Source organism: Chlorocebus sabaeus, chromosome 4, assembly GCF_047675955.1.
Source record: "Chlorocebus sabaeus isolate Y175 chromosome 4, mChlSab1.0.hap1, whole genome shotgun sequence".
Lineage (NCBI taxonomy): Eukaryota > Metazoa > Chordata > Mammalia > Primates > Cercopithecidae > Chlorocebus > Chlorocebus sabaeus.
In genome coordinates this window covers 4,002,507-4,016,531 of record NC_132907.1, presented here as the reverse complement: position 1 = coordinate 4,016,531, position 14,025 = coordinate 4,002,507, and the positions used below count along the sequence as shown (strand labels likewise).

The following is a 14,025-nucleotide window of genomic DNA, read 5'->3' as shown; positions in this document are numbered from 1 at the left end:
CAGTTTCTTTAAATAACCCTTTCTCTGTGCTATCCTTTCACTTTTATTTCCTGAATAAGGAAGGCTTTTTATTAAATCTTTAGAATTCAAAGTCATTTTGGAGGAAAAAAGAAAGTATTTTTTACCACAGTAGCGAATCATTCCTAGCTGAAGGCGGCTTTTGTTCTCAGTCATCGGTTAGACTGCACTTTCATAGCCTAGTGCCTTCTACCAGAGCCTCTTGATATATTCACATAAATGATGGAAGATGCATGAGACGTGAAGGTGACATGTGCAGTCTCCAGGAGGAAACTGATGCCCTGGTTGCTCGCTAAGGAGCCATCCTGGCGTCAGCGGCATACGCAGCCATGCGGCTGCCCTCCCAGCTGGAAGGAAGGAGGTAAGCAGCAGCTGTCAGCAGAAAGCGATGGGAAAGGGGCAATGACTCTCCAATTCACAGAAATAAAATTGTTCATGAAAATTCCCAGTAATGCCCTCCCATAGCTGCACTCCTTCCAAGACTTCTGACTGACTTCCCTGAAACTTCTTTCGTCTTCTGGCTTATCAGTTGTTTCAGGGTGATGTATTACTCAGCCACCGCCTGTGAAGTGAACCAGAACAATTTGAGGTTAATTCACCTCTCCCAACAATAATAAAAGTTTGTTCGTTCAGAGATTCAACAATGAAATTGTTACTGATTAGTCCAAATCAAAAAATCTGCACTTCTGTCATTTCAAAAAGATTTAATTACCTTTTCCTAATGCAGTATATATGCCCCATTTGCCAAGACAAAAGAGCTATTATTCAAAGGAAAAAAATATTGCTGTAGCAAGCATAGTAACTTTTAATATTTTCACTGCTGAACTGTCAAAATGTGAGCACTCCCACACCCTTAAAAAATGAAAGTATGGAACTATCGCATAACCTTCACTTTTATAGTAAGAGGTTTCTAGAATATGACAAAGAAAACATAGCAATTTCAGCCAGGTCATAATTTAGTATAAAATAAAACAAGACATTTAAACCCAAGGAGGAAAAAAAAAAAAAACCCGAGAGTGGTAGAACTATCCAACTATGTGTGCAATTTCCTTGTGCTCAAATTGCATTTTCTCCCTTCAGTGTTATACTGAGCAGGGTCTTGCCCTCTAGATTAGAGACTTTTGCATTAGAGGAAACTAGGTTATGTCTTCCACTGTCAGAGACAGAAATTATGAGCTGGAGTGCATTTCAGCCAGTCACTCTGAAAAATGTTCGCCCAAGGGGGTAATAATTAGAACTGTTTTTGTCAGGTGACTGCATTTTAAGCAGTGATGTGTCTGAGAATCTAGCTAAGGGCTTTAATATAAATATAAATATTTTTTTCAGTCAGCATTGTGGCTTGATTTTTTTTTTTTTTTTTTGCTTTGCTTTTTATTTCAAGAGTAAGCACTTTTCAGGAATTATCAGCTAACATGTCCTACAGTTTAGCACGATGGTGACCTGATAATATAATAGCCAGCAGAGAATGATACCCAAGCAGCCTGAGAAGTTAATGCATAAAACGATAAATGAATTCATTTTGAGATCACCATGCATGTACGGGCACAAATAATTAGTCTGTATAGCTTGCTTAGAGGAGTCTAAGCCCAAACATAAAATGGTTTTACTTCTAAATTATTATTTTACTCATTTAAGTAGTTATTTAATGCAATTTAATATGGTAGTTCACACAAACATAAATAAAATATACAAAAATACAATTGATGCGCTTTTGGATTACTTCGAAGTGGTTTGACACCTTTGGGGTCAAGATCCCATGGTTGGTGGGTTACCTAGGAGTTCTCTATTATTTATTAAGTTGTCCAAATCTGAATATAACCTTTTTAGACAAGAATGGATCATTTTAATATTTGTTCCCATTACAAAAACATTATGGAAAGATGGGGACGAATGGAAATAATCTCATATCCTTTGGCTTATAAACTTTAATAAAGACTATCCTTTTGTTCCTATAATAACCCTATCTTTGCAAATAAATGAATCACTTTCAATTATGAGCTTCTCAGAACAAAAGGCCATGTTTTCTGTAGAGTCTTAAGAATACCAAATCCCATCTCCATCAGAGTATAAATAATGAATAATTACAAAATGAAACTTTCCTCCTGAAAATTAGCTTTAACTATGTTATATCCCAGGAAATAATAAATATCAATAATTTTAAAGTAACAAATTTTCTGGAACTATTCTACTTTATATATCACAGACAATTTGAAATCTTTTATTTGTTAATTTTTAAAGACTGGGTCTTGCTATGTTGCCCAGGCTAGAGTGCAGTGGCTATTCACAGGCACAATCATCACAGACTACAGCCTTGAACTCCTGGCCTCAAATGATCCTCCCACTTCAGCCTCCTGAGTAGCTGGGACTACAGGCTGGCACTGCTGCACCCAGCCTGAAATCTTAAACTTTCTATTCTAAAAAGGGTTCAATTGGAAAAATGTTGACTTTCATAATAACCAATTATGAGTAGTACATCTTTCATAATATCAGAAGCATGACATGACAAAGAATAAGCTTCTACAGTGTGAATTCCCCCCACTGCCATGTAACTCACCTTATCTTGCTTTGTGTATATCCATGTTGTAATCTTCCAGTTTGAACTTTAAATTGCTTTTAAAAAAAAAAAATGGTGCTTAAAACTCTGTACTAAAGCTGATTCTCTCCCTCTCAAGTGATCTGACCTCCTTCTGTTTTTCCCAAGGTCCTCTCTGGGTATAAAAGGATAATCCCATGTTCTCATGGTGACTTACATACTAGCGTCTGGGTCTTTGCTGGCCTCTGCTGGTCTGTTCCCCTCTGTATCAGGTTATTGAACACCCTGTTCTAGTGTGCAATATTTTGTGCTTTTTACTGCCCAGTGCTTTGGGGGTGTGGAGAGGAGGCAGAGAGGTCACGGTAGTAACTATTCCCAAAGTCCTTAGATCCTGCTGTAACCTCCTATATCACAGTCCCTGTACTCTGCAGCATCATTGTTCCAACCCCAGGCTTCTTGCATTGCACTGATTCTCTTAATAACAGGGCACTCTAGAAATTATGGAATCCCTAGATAATCTCATGGGCCATGGGCAACCAGGGGCATTATTTAATGCACTTGTCTAATGCTTCCTTCAGCATTTCTAATTGATCAATCGTGTGCTGCCATATTAGTGTTGTACCATGATAAACATGGGATTTCTTCAAGGAATTTGAAAAGTTCTCAGGATAGAACCTGAAGCAACTATCAAGCTTAACTTAACCCCTCCCCTTATCTATGAACCCCACAATTTTAACTAGATTTTTCTGTTAGCCTTCACTTTACTCCAACCCAAAGGGTTTCAGCCCAATGAAGCATACATTTGACAGAACTCTTATCTGACCCCTTGCCATTCATATGCCTTTTCTGTTTTCCCTCTTCTCAGACCTTTCTGCCTAATTTCCTTTGTCTTCTCTCAGGAGCTGTCGCTGTGTAACATCTTCCTCCTTCCCTTAGTTTAACTCACTCCTCCCTTCACTGCATCATAGTGATGAAGGAGTTTCAGGAAAATTAACAGATTATTAAAGACAGAAGAGACAATGACATGTGTTCTGGAGGGGGTGTTGTCTCCCGGCTCCTCCTCTGTTCTTCTCTGCCTTTTTTGTACCTCACGGACAGGGAGCCAGCAAAGCTATTTTTCCCAAGTTCCCTTGACTTTCTGTTAGATTTTTGCCAGTGGAAGGCAGGCACTGGAAGAAAACTGAAGAAAGAAGGAGGCCATTTTCTTCCCAGCTTCTAAAGGCAGTTTCAGTAGCCATAACAATGATAGGTATATGTGGCTCCAAGTTCTACTCAGGTAACCCAATTTCAACTTCAGCAATCTCACCTGCATATGGACTCTAGGTAACACTATTTTCTCCTTCGGACTTCTAGGCCTATGGGTAGTAGTGGCTTAATATAGGTACTACTTTCTAGGTAACCTTACTCAATCAGTGCCCCAGCCCTTCTGATACTTTGAAACTAATTCACTGTATTAACTCTGAAATTCCTGAGTTGGATTATGTTTGTGTGATTAAACAGAGGAAGTATGTCAATCATATGATCTCTATTACATTTTTTTAAAGTCTACCTGTGGAAATATTATTAGTTCCTTTTTGTTAAAACCGTGGTTGAAAAGTATTCGAAGTAGACTTCTGGAGTAATATGTATTAACCATCAAGACTGTCTAAAGAGAATTTTTAGTCTTATAAGGCAATTACTCTACTAGGGCCTAAATGGAATCTATAGCCATTTAGAAAACAAGAAACGTTCATTATTATGACTCATTTTTGGCCATATATTTCTGTAAATCATGGACTGCCTACACTCTTTATAAATTTGCTTTGGGTTCAGGAAGGAATACCAAGTACTTTTCTGGAGTCCTACTGCTTTCTGGCGTCTCTGACTTCCCTTGCCATTTTGACCCACATATGGAAATGAGAATTACAAAGTTTTGTGTCTCTTTCCTTACTCCATCTAGCACCACTCATGCTGCCACTCACTTCAAATTCCTTACTTTGAATGAATTACAGTCCAGCAAGCTAGGATGCCTGCAGTAATAGAGCAATGCTGTAGGCCAAGGACTCCAAAGACACAAATAAGGTATACACACACACACGCACACACACGCATTCAGTTACCCATCCATTTTCCTTCTAAACCAGTGGCCCGTTAAGTACAGGAACAGGTTTACCTTTTTATCTTTGTATCTCTAGGTTTGTTTTTTCCCAAAGTCAAAAGGTATGTGAATAACTTTTAGAACTTTTATAGAATTAGAACCGTAAACTTATAAAAGTAAAAAGAGCAATAGAAATCACATTATTCTACTAATGATTATCTCTACTGTAACATATCATTCCTATCATAATTTTTTAACTCTTCCTAATTTATCTGTGAATGCCTTTAAAGGAATGTCTGATTTTTATCTTACCATCCTGTATTTAACACAGTGCTTAAAACACAGGCAACATTCAATAAATGCTTGGTGAAAAGGAGTAGATGAATAGATGAATGAGTTAATGGCTTACTGAATTAATGAATTACTGAGGAGTCAAATATCTTGTCCAAGAATGCAGCGCATAAGTAGACTAAGAAGGCTAAATAGCACCTAAATGATTCAAGTTTTCTGATCCCGAGCTCAGTGTTCTTTTCACAGACCTTCTTCTGAGTTAACATTTTTAGTGTTTTCTCATAAAAGAAGTTTTAATCCTTTGCCATCAGAATAATGTGGAAATGTGGGTGAAATAAGGAGAGATGCTGTTACACTTGTCGAAACAAGGCAAACCATAAAGAAAGGGCTCGGTTCCTAGTACCAGGTTCAGAAGCAACAGTGAAGTCTCCAAGACCAACTGGAGAATAAAATGATAGGCATGCATGATAGGGAAACGATACTGAGCACAATTACCCTGCAAGCTCAGTTTCCACTGGGGTGACTCTGATGCCTGTTTATGGAAAACGTATCATACATAATCAGCAACATACACTGAACTTCCATCAGAGTAGAGATAAGTTCAATATCTGTCTACATTATCATTATTTTTTCCCAAGAACAGTATATTCCACTCATATGAACTGTGTAAAAGAACAAAAACCCATAAGATATGAAAGTGTTCTTTCAGAACATGATTACTGTAGAAGCATCACTGATTTTAATGTATAATGTTTAGGAAAAATGTATTCAATTAGCTTCTCTCTCAACATGTATCATTTTTAAAACAAACAAAAAAAAGAGGATAAAGAAATGTCATTGAAAGATAGATACTATTAAAATTCTGTTACAAAAATACTTCAATTCCTTTGTTTTTATGTTAAATCCAACTGCAAATCACAAAACCACCTCATCTAAGACCCAAAACAAAATTGAATACCCATATTAACACCCAAAATTTTTGGTAGAAAACTAACACACCATAATGCTTAGGGAAAAAGCCTGATATACCACCATTTGGTTACATCAGTTTTTCCCAATATGAGATGGAGTAGAAATGTGACATTTGATATTATCACTGACGGTTAATTCTGTGAACATTTTAATATTTTTCAGATATCCCGAGATTTATATTTTTCCTTCCTCAAATGAAAGCAAGAATTTAAATACCAAGTCTTTCCTTTCTTTTGAAAAAATAAATGCTATAATATACCTCCCAAGGTTAATCTGTGTCCTTGCACCTCCAATGAATCTATGGCAAGAATGTTTTTTATTGCTCTGCCATATCTAAAATTGCTTAGTCCATACTCTCTTAGACACATCATTTTTCAAACTCAAACTTCCAAGTTTCATCAGAAAAGAGCACATTACACTAAATGCAAAGCAAATGATTACTAGCTCATCTTCTAGGGATATATGCATTCTTTGCCAAATAAGCAAGCCCATGTGTTTTAGTTTGAAGAAAGAATCTTGCAGCAAGCAAGAACTCTTAATATACCATAGACTTTGAATGATTCTTTGGCAAACTGTAAAGTAGTTTGTTCTGGAAATTGTATAAGCCACAGAGTCCTTGCCCTCATCATTTGACTTGTAAGGGATGTAGTTCCAAATAAATAGTTTACATTCCCAGCCTTGGCTTTTTAAAAATCTCTTATTAATTATTGGCCTATTGCAGTCTGGCTTCTTTCTCCCTACTCCAAATCATGTTAGAAGGAGGGGTAGAAGAAGCCTTTTATGAACAGAATTTGTTACCCCAAAATTCATATGTTGAAGTCCTAACCCCAGTACCTGTGAATGTGACCTTATTTGACAATAGAGTCTGCAGATGATCAGGATAACTGACGTCATTAGAGTGGGCCTTAATCCAATCTGACTGGTGTCCTTATAAATAGGGGAAATGTGAACACAGACACAGACATGCATCCAGGGAGGGCACCACAAGGAGATTAAGTCGGAGATCAGAGTGACTTAGCTAAAGCCAAAGAACACCAAAGATCACCAGCAAATCACCAGAAGCCAGGAGAGAGACATGGAACAGATTCTCCCTCACAGCCCTCAGGAGGAACCAACTCTGCTAACACCTTGATCTCAGACTTCTGTCCTCCAGAACTGTGACACAGTGTCTGTAGTTTAAGCCACCTCATTTGTAGTACTCCATTACAGCAGCCCTAGGCTAATACAAAGCTTCTGTTCTAGAAATGAGCAGACCTGGGCTTTGCATCCACCTTTTCACACAGTGAAGGTTTCCCAGAGTTTCATCCTCAGCCTCTTCTCCCTGGGAAACCCCACAGCCTCCATTGTCATCTTGAGGCCAAGTACAGTAGCTCCTCCTTATATGCAGTTTTGCTTTCTAGGGTTTCAGTTACCCATGGCCAACCATGGCCTGGAAACATTAAGATATTTTGAGAAAGAGAGAGAAAGCGAACATTCACATACATACAGTATGCTGTTATAATTGTTCTATTTCTTTATTCATTATTATTGTTAATCTCTTATTGTGCCCAATTTATAAATTAAACTTTATCACGGACATGTATGTATAGGGAAGAAAACATAGTATGTATAGAGTTCACTACTGTCTCTGGTTTCAGGCATCCACCAGAGGTCTTGAAACATATCCCCCAAGGATAAGGGGGTGCTACTGTATTTCCATATTTCCATGTCTAGCTCTAGCCTCTCTTCTTTGATTCAAAAATGTATTTGTGACTGCGTGGTCAATATCTCCAAGTGATTTTCTTGCAAGGATCACAATCAAGTTTACCCTAAGTCTTCTGCTGCTTCTGGGTAAATGGTTATCTCATCAGTTAACAGCATCACCACCCACTCAGTAAACCAAGATAGAAAGGTGAATTATATTTAACTCTTCCTTCTCCTTCAGTCATTATATCAAGTAATTCCAATTAAACCTACCTGTGAAAATTTCTTGAATCCATTTCATCCTTTCCAGTCATGCTATTATTTAATACTACGTTGGTTGGAACCCAATTACTTGCTCCAGCTTCTCTATGAGTCTTCTAAAGGTTCTGCCTACCTCCAAACAACCCTCTGTGCTTTTTACCAAAGTCATTTTCTGCACAGTGCCTATTATATCTTCCCTATTCAAAACCTTTGTTTTTCCACTACATATAAAACCAAGGTGAAATTTCTTATCAAACCACATCAGGTCTTTCAGAATCTGATTTAACCCTGACATTCCAACCTCATCTTCTGCCACATCGCACCTACATCCAACCCCAACTGCAGATGCAAGAGAACCACACTTTTCTGAACACTTGAAGGCACTCACGGCTGTGTGACTAATTTTGGCCAATGGCCTATGACTCATTGCCACATATATCACTTTCAGGCCAGAGTATTTAATTGTCAAGATGAATCCACTAGCACTCTGTTTCCTGATACAGCGATCAGAGAGGAGGCTCTGTGATAATACCAGAGAGAAGGTCCCTGAGACACTGCATGGCAAACAGTTGCTAAAGAGTGAGCAGACTTGCAGCCAATTTTGTGTAAATAATAAATAAACTGTAGTTATGTTAAGTCACTGAGATACATGAGAGGTTTGTTGCTGGTGCATAAACTAACTTTCTGTCTGGTATATCACCCATATCCACCAATTTTTTTATACTCCTATGTACTATGCTTTGATTCACATGTTAAAGTGTGTTGGTTTTACATTAAATTGCCACTTGTAGGTGTATTTTGTGGCATTTTCAGTGTAATGATATAGTATATACTTTAAGAAAATTTAAAAATAAAAAAACAAAGACTATTATGCATGCCATAAAGCTCAGTTCAGTTGCTTCTCCTTCTTGAAGGTCATCTTAAATTTCGCCTCCTCCCCAGTTTCTCATACTCATTTTTTTCTGCCTTGTCAAAAGAGTTGCTTTTTATCTTTGGTGTCTCACCTTATCTTATGGTTATTTATTCATCTCTTTTCCCTTCAGTCACACATTCAAAAATTCAAAAAAAAAAAAAAACTGTAAGCTCCTTAAGGTCAGGACCTGTATCTAACTTATTCTTTAATCCTCCTAAGCACTTCACACAAAGTGCAAGCCCATTGTCTGTGCTCTTCATGCATTGTCTATGCTCAGTAAATGTGCATCGGATGAGTTCAGTTGTAGAAAGTAATAAATGGATTTTTTTAATAAATGCACCATCTCTCTGGAAATCCACAGTGCTCACATTTTGTGTTACGAGCTCATTTTAGAGTGATTGGATGACTTTTATTGGCTAATGTCTGCCATGTGGTAATGTCTTCATTTGCTGAGTTGATGTTCCAAATCTTACAATTCTTCATCATAATTATTAGTTTTTCCCCTGAATTTTGTGCTTCATTGAGGTTTTAAAGGGTAAAATTAACCTCCCAGCTTTTCCTCCATAAATTTATAATTTCATTGTGATTTCATTGCTAGATTGGCTTCCATTTCAGAGGTTTGTCCAAAGTTTAGGTGATTACGTGTCTGTTGTTTTTCTCTTCTCTCCAATATGGTTATTTCCTTACAATCTAACTTGCTCAACTGCATAGCAATAGATATAGCAACATGAAATTCTAAATACTACTTACTTAGAAAAGGTAAATCTTAAGGGAAATGAGACATGGTTTTTTACCTGTTAAAATTACATGAGAATTTGTGAAAATAAAGACTCATTCCCATAATATTCTTCCCTGCTCTGGCATCTGTTTACCTGGACATAAGTCAATGTTTTCTGTGGAACACAACATTGTAAAATGTACATTAACAAGTTCTTAAGGGATATCATAAGCATAAAATCTGTTTAGCTATTCAACAATATGGAAATTTGATTGTTTAACTTGAACTAGAAATGTATGGCTTCAATTTCACTAAAGTTATACATAATTACATAGATTAAGACATGCATTTGGGAATTTATTACTTCTCAAAATTGGTAAAGCTATCATAGACATTAGACTCATAAGCTATGTAATTGCTTGTAAATAGATACATTGTAGGTGAAAAAAAACGTTCATTTAAAGGGTCAGAAAATTATGTCTGGCTGCAAAACTACATTTGAATGAGTCACAGAACTTCTTGAGACTCTCTGGGGAAAATATTGAAATACTAATTTTTACCTCACTTGCTTCAGTTGCTTGTCCTTTGTAAAACTAATTTGTAAAAGCCTGCCTCCTTGTCCATCTTTGAATCCCTCCAGTCCTAACATCTGGCTCTGCCAGTTACCACTCCTATATGTACCTCTTTATCAAACTGTGGACCCAGTGAAGCCCTGCAAGGAGTAAATGACCCTGGGACAGTCAGGAGCTCAGCATCAAGCAGATCTTGTTTCAGGTCTTCTAATAAGCAGACTTGCCCTTTTGTTTGTAATAAAGACTGTGCCTCATACTTCATGTTAGTAATCTTATTCCATTGCTCCCGAGTCTGCTCTGATTTGCTGCCTATTAAGCGAGCTAGTTGAGTGGTTTTTCAAAGTGTGTCCCACAAAAGCATCAGCAACATATGGAAACCTAAAGAAATGCAAATTCTTAGACTCCGCCCCAGACCCTAGTGAATCAGAAACTCTGGAGGTACAGTTCAGTAACGGGGGTTTTAACAAGCTGTCCAGGTGTTTTTGATGAATGTTCAAGTTTGACAACTAGTGGGTCGGTTATTTGGCTTTAATTCCTCTTATTTCCATGTGCCTGTCTGCTCTCTTCCATCCATCATCAAGTCCTCACGCTAATAGGGCGAACTTCTTTTGGGAAGTAGAGAGGGAGCAGGAGAGATTTTTATGCCAGATTCAAAAGCGTGTGAATTTGGGAAGAGAAAGAAAGGTTGAAAAAGGAAGGGTAGTCTGTTTCATTGTCCAATAATACACTATGGAAAATTGTAGTAAATGCAGCTGTAATAAGTGAAAAAAAAATTGTCAAAGGAAAGAGATGTCAAAAGAGAAATTTTTAAAGTTTTGCTCAAAACTAGGACGGTACTATCCCTGCCCTGGGCATTTTTAGAGGGACACCAATAAAAGAATGTTCTTACCTTTTTGGTGGCTAGACTGTGTTTCTTTCAATTCAACACCGCGGAGATAAATACAGAAACCAAGTTAATATTCAGGTTTTACAAAGAAGCGTCCTGCCCAGTTCAGTGTGTTACGGGACAAGAAAAGCATGGGACAAGCAAAACCGAATCAGCAACTTCATTTTCTCTCCCTCTGCCTCTCTGAGCTATTGTTCACTCAATTATCCCCACTCCTTTATTCATCCTTCAGCCTCCCTTCTCCATGGTTCCTTCTCCCTCACTATGCAAACCTATGAACATCATCACCGTATCTTTTAAGAGTCTTGTTTAATCATGCAAACACCCATAGGCACTACCCTAAATATGCTCTTCTGTTTGCCTACAAGTTTCTCTAACTTGAAAGGAAATTCACTTTCAAAATCTCAACTTTGCACATCTGTTTATTCCTTGACCCACTATAACACACAGAATGTCACAATGGGTCAAGGAATAAACAGAAGCGCACAGAATTCTACGGAAAGGAACTTATATCATATCCATCAATGATCCATTTGGAATATCCAGTAGTTGGGGATGGGGCGCGTCCCGCGGAGAGCACGGCTTTAGCCGGCAGTACTCCCATATTTATGCCACCCGCCTCATCCAAATGAGACCCTTCCAGGAGAACCGGGCCCAGCAGCACTGGGGCAGTGGAGTGGTAGTGAAGAAGCTGTGCGAGCTGCAGCCCCAGGAGAAGTGCTGTCTGGCGGGCACTCTGTTCAAGTCCATGCAGCTGTAGCCCTCCATCCTGCGGGAGATCAGCTAGGAGCACAACCTGCTCCCCCAGCCTCCTCGCAGCAAATACATCCACCCAGATGACGAGCTGGTCTTGGAAGATGAACTGCAGCGTATCAAACTAAAAGGCACTATTGACGTGTCAAAGTTGGTTACAGGGCCAGTCCTGTAACCAGGGCCGTGTTTGGCTCCATGAGAGACGACGGGAAGTTTCTGATGGAAGACCACTGCTTTGCTGACCTCGCTCCCCAGAAGCCCGCACCCCCGCTTGACACAGATAGGTTCCTGCTGCTGGTGTCTGGCCTGGGCCTGGGTGGAGGTGGGGGCGAGAGGTTGCTGGGCACCCAGTTGTCGGTGGACGTGGTGACGGGGCAGCTTGGGGACGAAGGGGAGCAGCACAGCGCCGTCCACGTCTCCCGGGTCATCCTTGCCGGCAACCCCCTCAGCCACACCACCTAGAGCAGAGATTCTATCAACAAGGCCAAGTACCTCACCAAGAAAACCCAGGCAGCCAGCGTGGAGGTCACGAAGATGCTGGATGAGATTCTCCTGCAGCTGAGCCCCTCAGTGCCGGTGGACGTGATGCCTGGCGAGTTTGATCCCACCAACTACACACTCCCCCAGCAGCCCCTCCACCCCTGCATGTTCCCGCTGGCCACTGCCTACTCCATGCTCCAGCTAGTCATCAAACCCTACCAGGCCACCATTGATAGAGTCAGATTCCTGGGGACATCGGGACAGAACGTGTGACATTTTCAGATACAGCAGCATGGAGGATCACTTGGAGATCCTGGAGTGGACCCTGCGGGTCCGTCACATCAGCCCACAACCCCTGACACCCTAGGTTGTTACCCCTTCTGCAAAACTGACCCGTTCTTCTTCCCAGCGTGCCCACATGTCCACTTTTGTGGCAGCATCCCCAGCTTTGGTTGTTGGTGACTGTGCCTGACTTAACTGCCATGCAGACCGCCTGCCTCATGAACCTGCCCAGCCTGGCGCCCCAGTCCATCAGTTTCTCTGGCTTCAGGGCAGAGTACCATAACCTGGGAGGCCTGGGCCTGGGCCTCTGACTCAAAAAGGTGGTTTTGACCAGAGAGGCCCAGATGGAGGCTGTTCATTCCCTGCAGTGTTAGCATTGTAAATAAAGCCTGAACACTTGCTGATGCGGGGGGGGAAAAAAAAAAAAAAAGAATATCCAATAGTTTTAGCTTTTACCTTCCATGATCCCTCTGGAGTCTAATATTATTGCTAAATCCTTCACTGAAACACTGTCCTTTCACGGTTCTAACATGAAACTCTCTTTTTTCTCTTCCTCTCTATGGCTATTGCTCTCCAGCATCCTTTTAAGCTCATCATCTCCTACCCTCCTTTTATGTTCTGAAGCTTCTCCAAATTCTATCCTTGTCTCTCTTTTCTTCTCATCCTGCATACACTTATCAAGCAGTGTTATCATCTACCACCAGCTCTCTTCTACCTCCCCAACCTAAATTAATCATAGCACTATTCTGATCTTCAGACTCTTAACTCTAATTTCTCCGATTATATTCATCTGAAAATGCCAAAGGATATTGATACATCATCTTCCTTTCAAGACTGTATTTGGTCTACATGTTCTGTCTCTCATCCATTGCAAAACCTGAACCCTGGCATTTATTTATATTTATTCTGTAAGTATTTTTCTCCGTTAACCTTATATCAAATCAGTGAATAAAAGATTTTATTTATTCTCTCCATCTTCACTGCTTCTGCCAGTCATGGTGTACATTACTTCTTGCCTGAATTACTGCAGTTGTCTCATATCTTGTGTCTGTCCCCTTCACACTGTTGAAAGTGATATTGTTATATTAAATGAGAGCAAATCTAACTGCATAAATTTCTCAATAGTTTCCCATCAAAGACACTATAGAATCCGCCATCTATTAAGTGCATTCAAATTTCCTCATAAATTGGTATATTCATACCAAACCAAGCTGGCTTTCACCTACCTTCACTCCGTTTTTTATTTTTCCATTATACCTCTGATTCTCTGAGCATACATTTTTTGTTTGTTTGTTTTTTGAGTTTTGGTTTTGAGACAAGGTCTTGCTCTGTCACCAAGGCAGGAGTGTAATGGTGCAATCATAGCTCACTGCAGACTGCACTTCCTGGGCTCAAGCAATCAGCCTCCTGAGTATCTGGGACTACAGGTACATGCCACCATGCCCAGCTAATTTTTAACTTTTTCTGTAGTGATGGGATCTTATTATGTCACCTAAGCTGGTCTTGAACACTGGTCTCAAGCAATCTCCCTTTCTCAGCCTCCCAAAGCTTTGGAATTACAAGCATGAGCCACTGACCCAGCATCC

At 39.6% G+C, this 14,025-nt stretch overlaps 1 pseudogene; it reads left to right on the top strand.

Moving 5' to 3' along the window:
* Positions 1-347: 347 nt before the first annotated feature.
* Positions 348-12,750, top strand: LOC103225193 (DNA polymerase delta subunit 2 pseudogene; annotated as a pseudogene).
* The last annotated feature ends 1,275 nt before the right edge of the window (positions 12,751-14,025 follow it).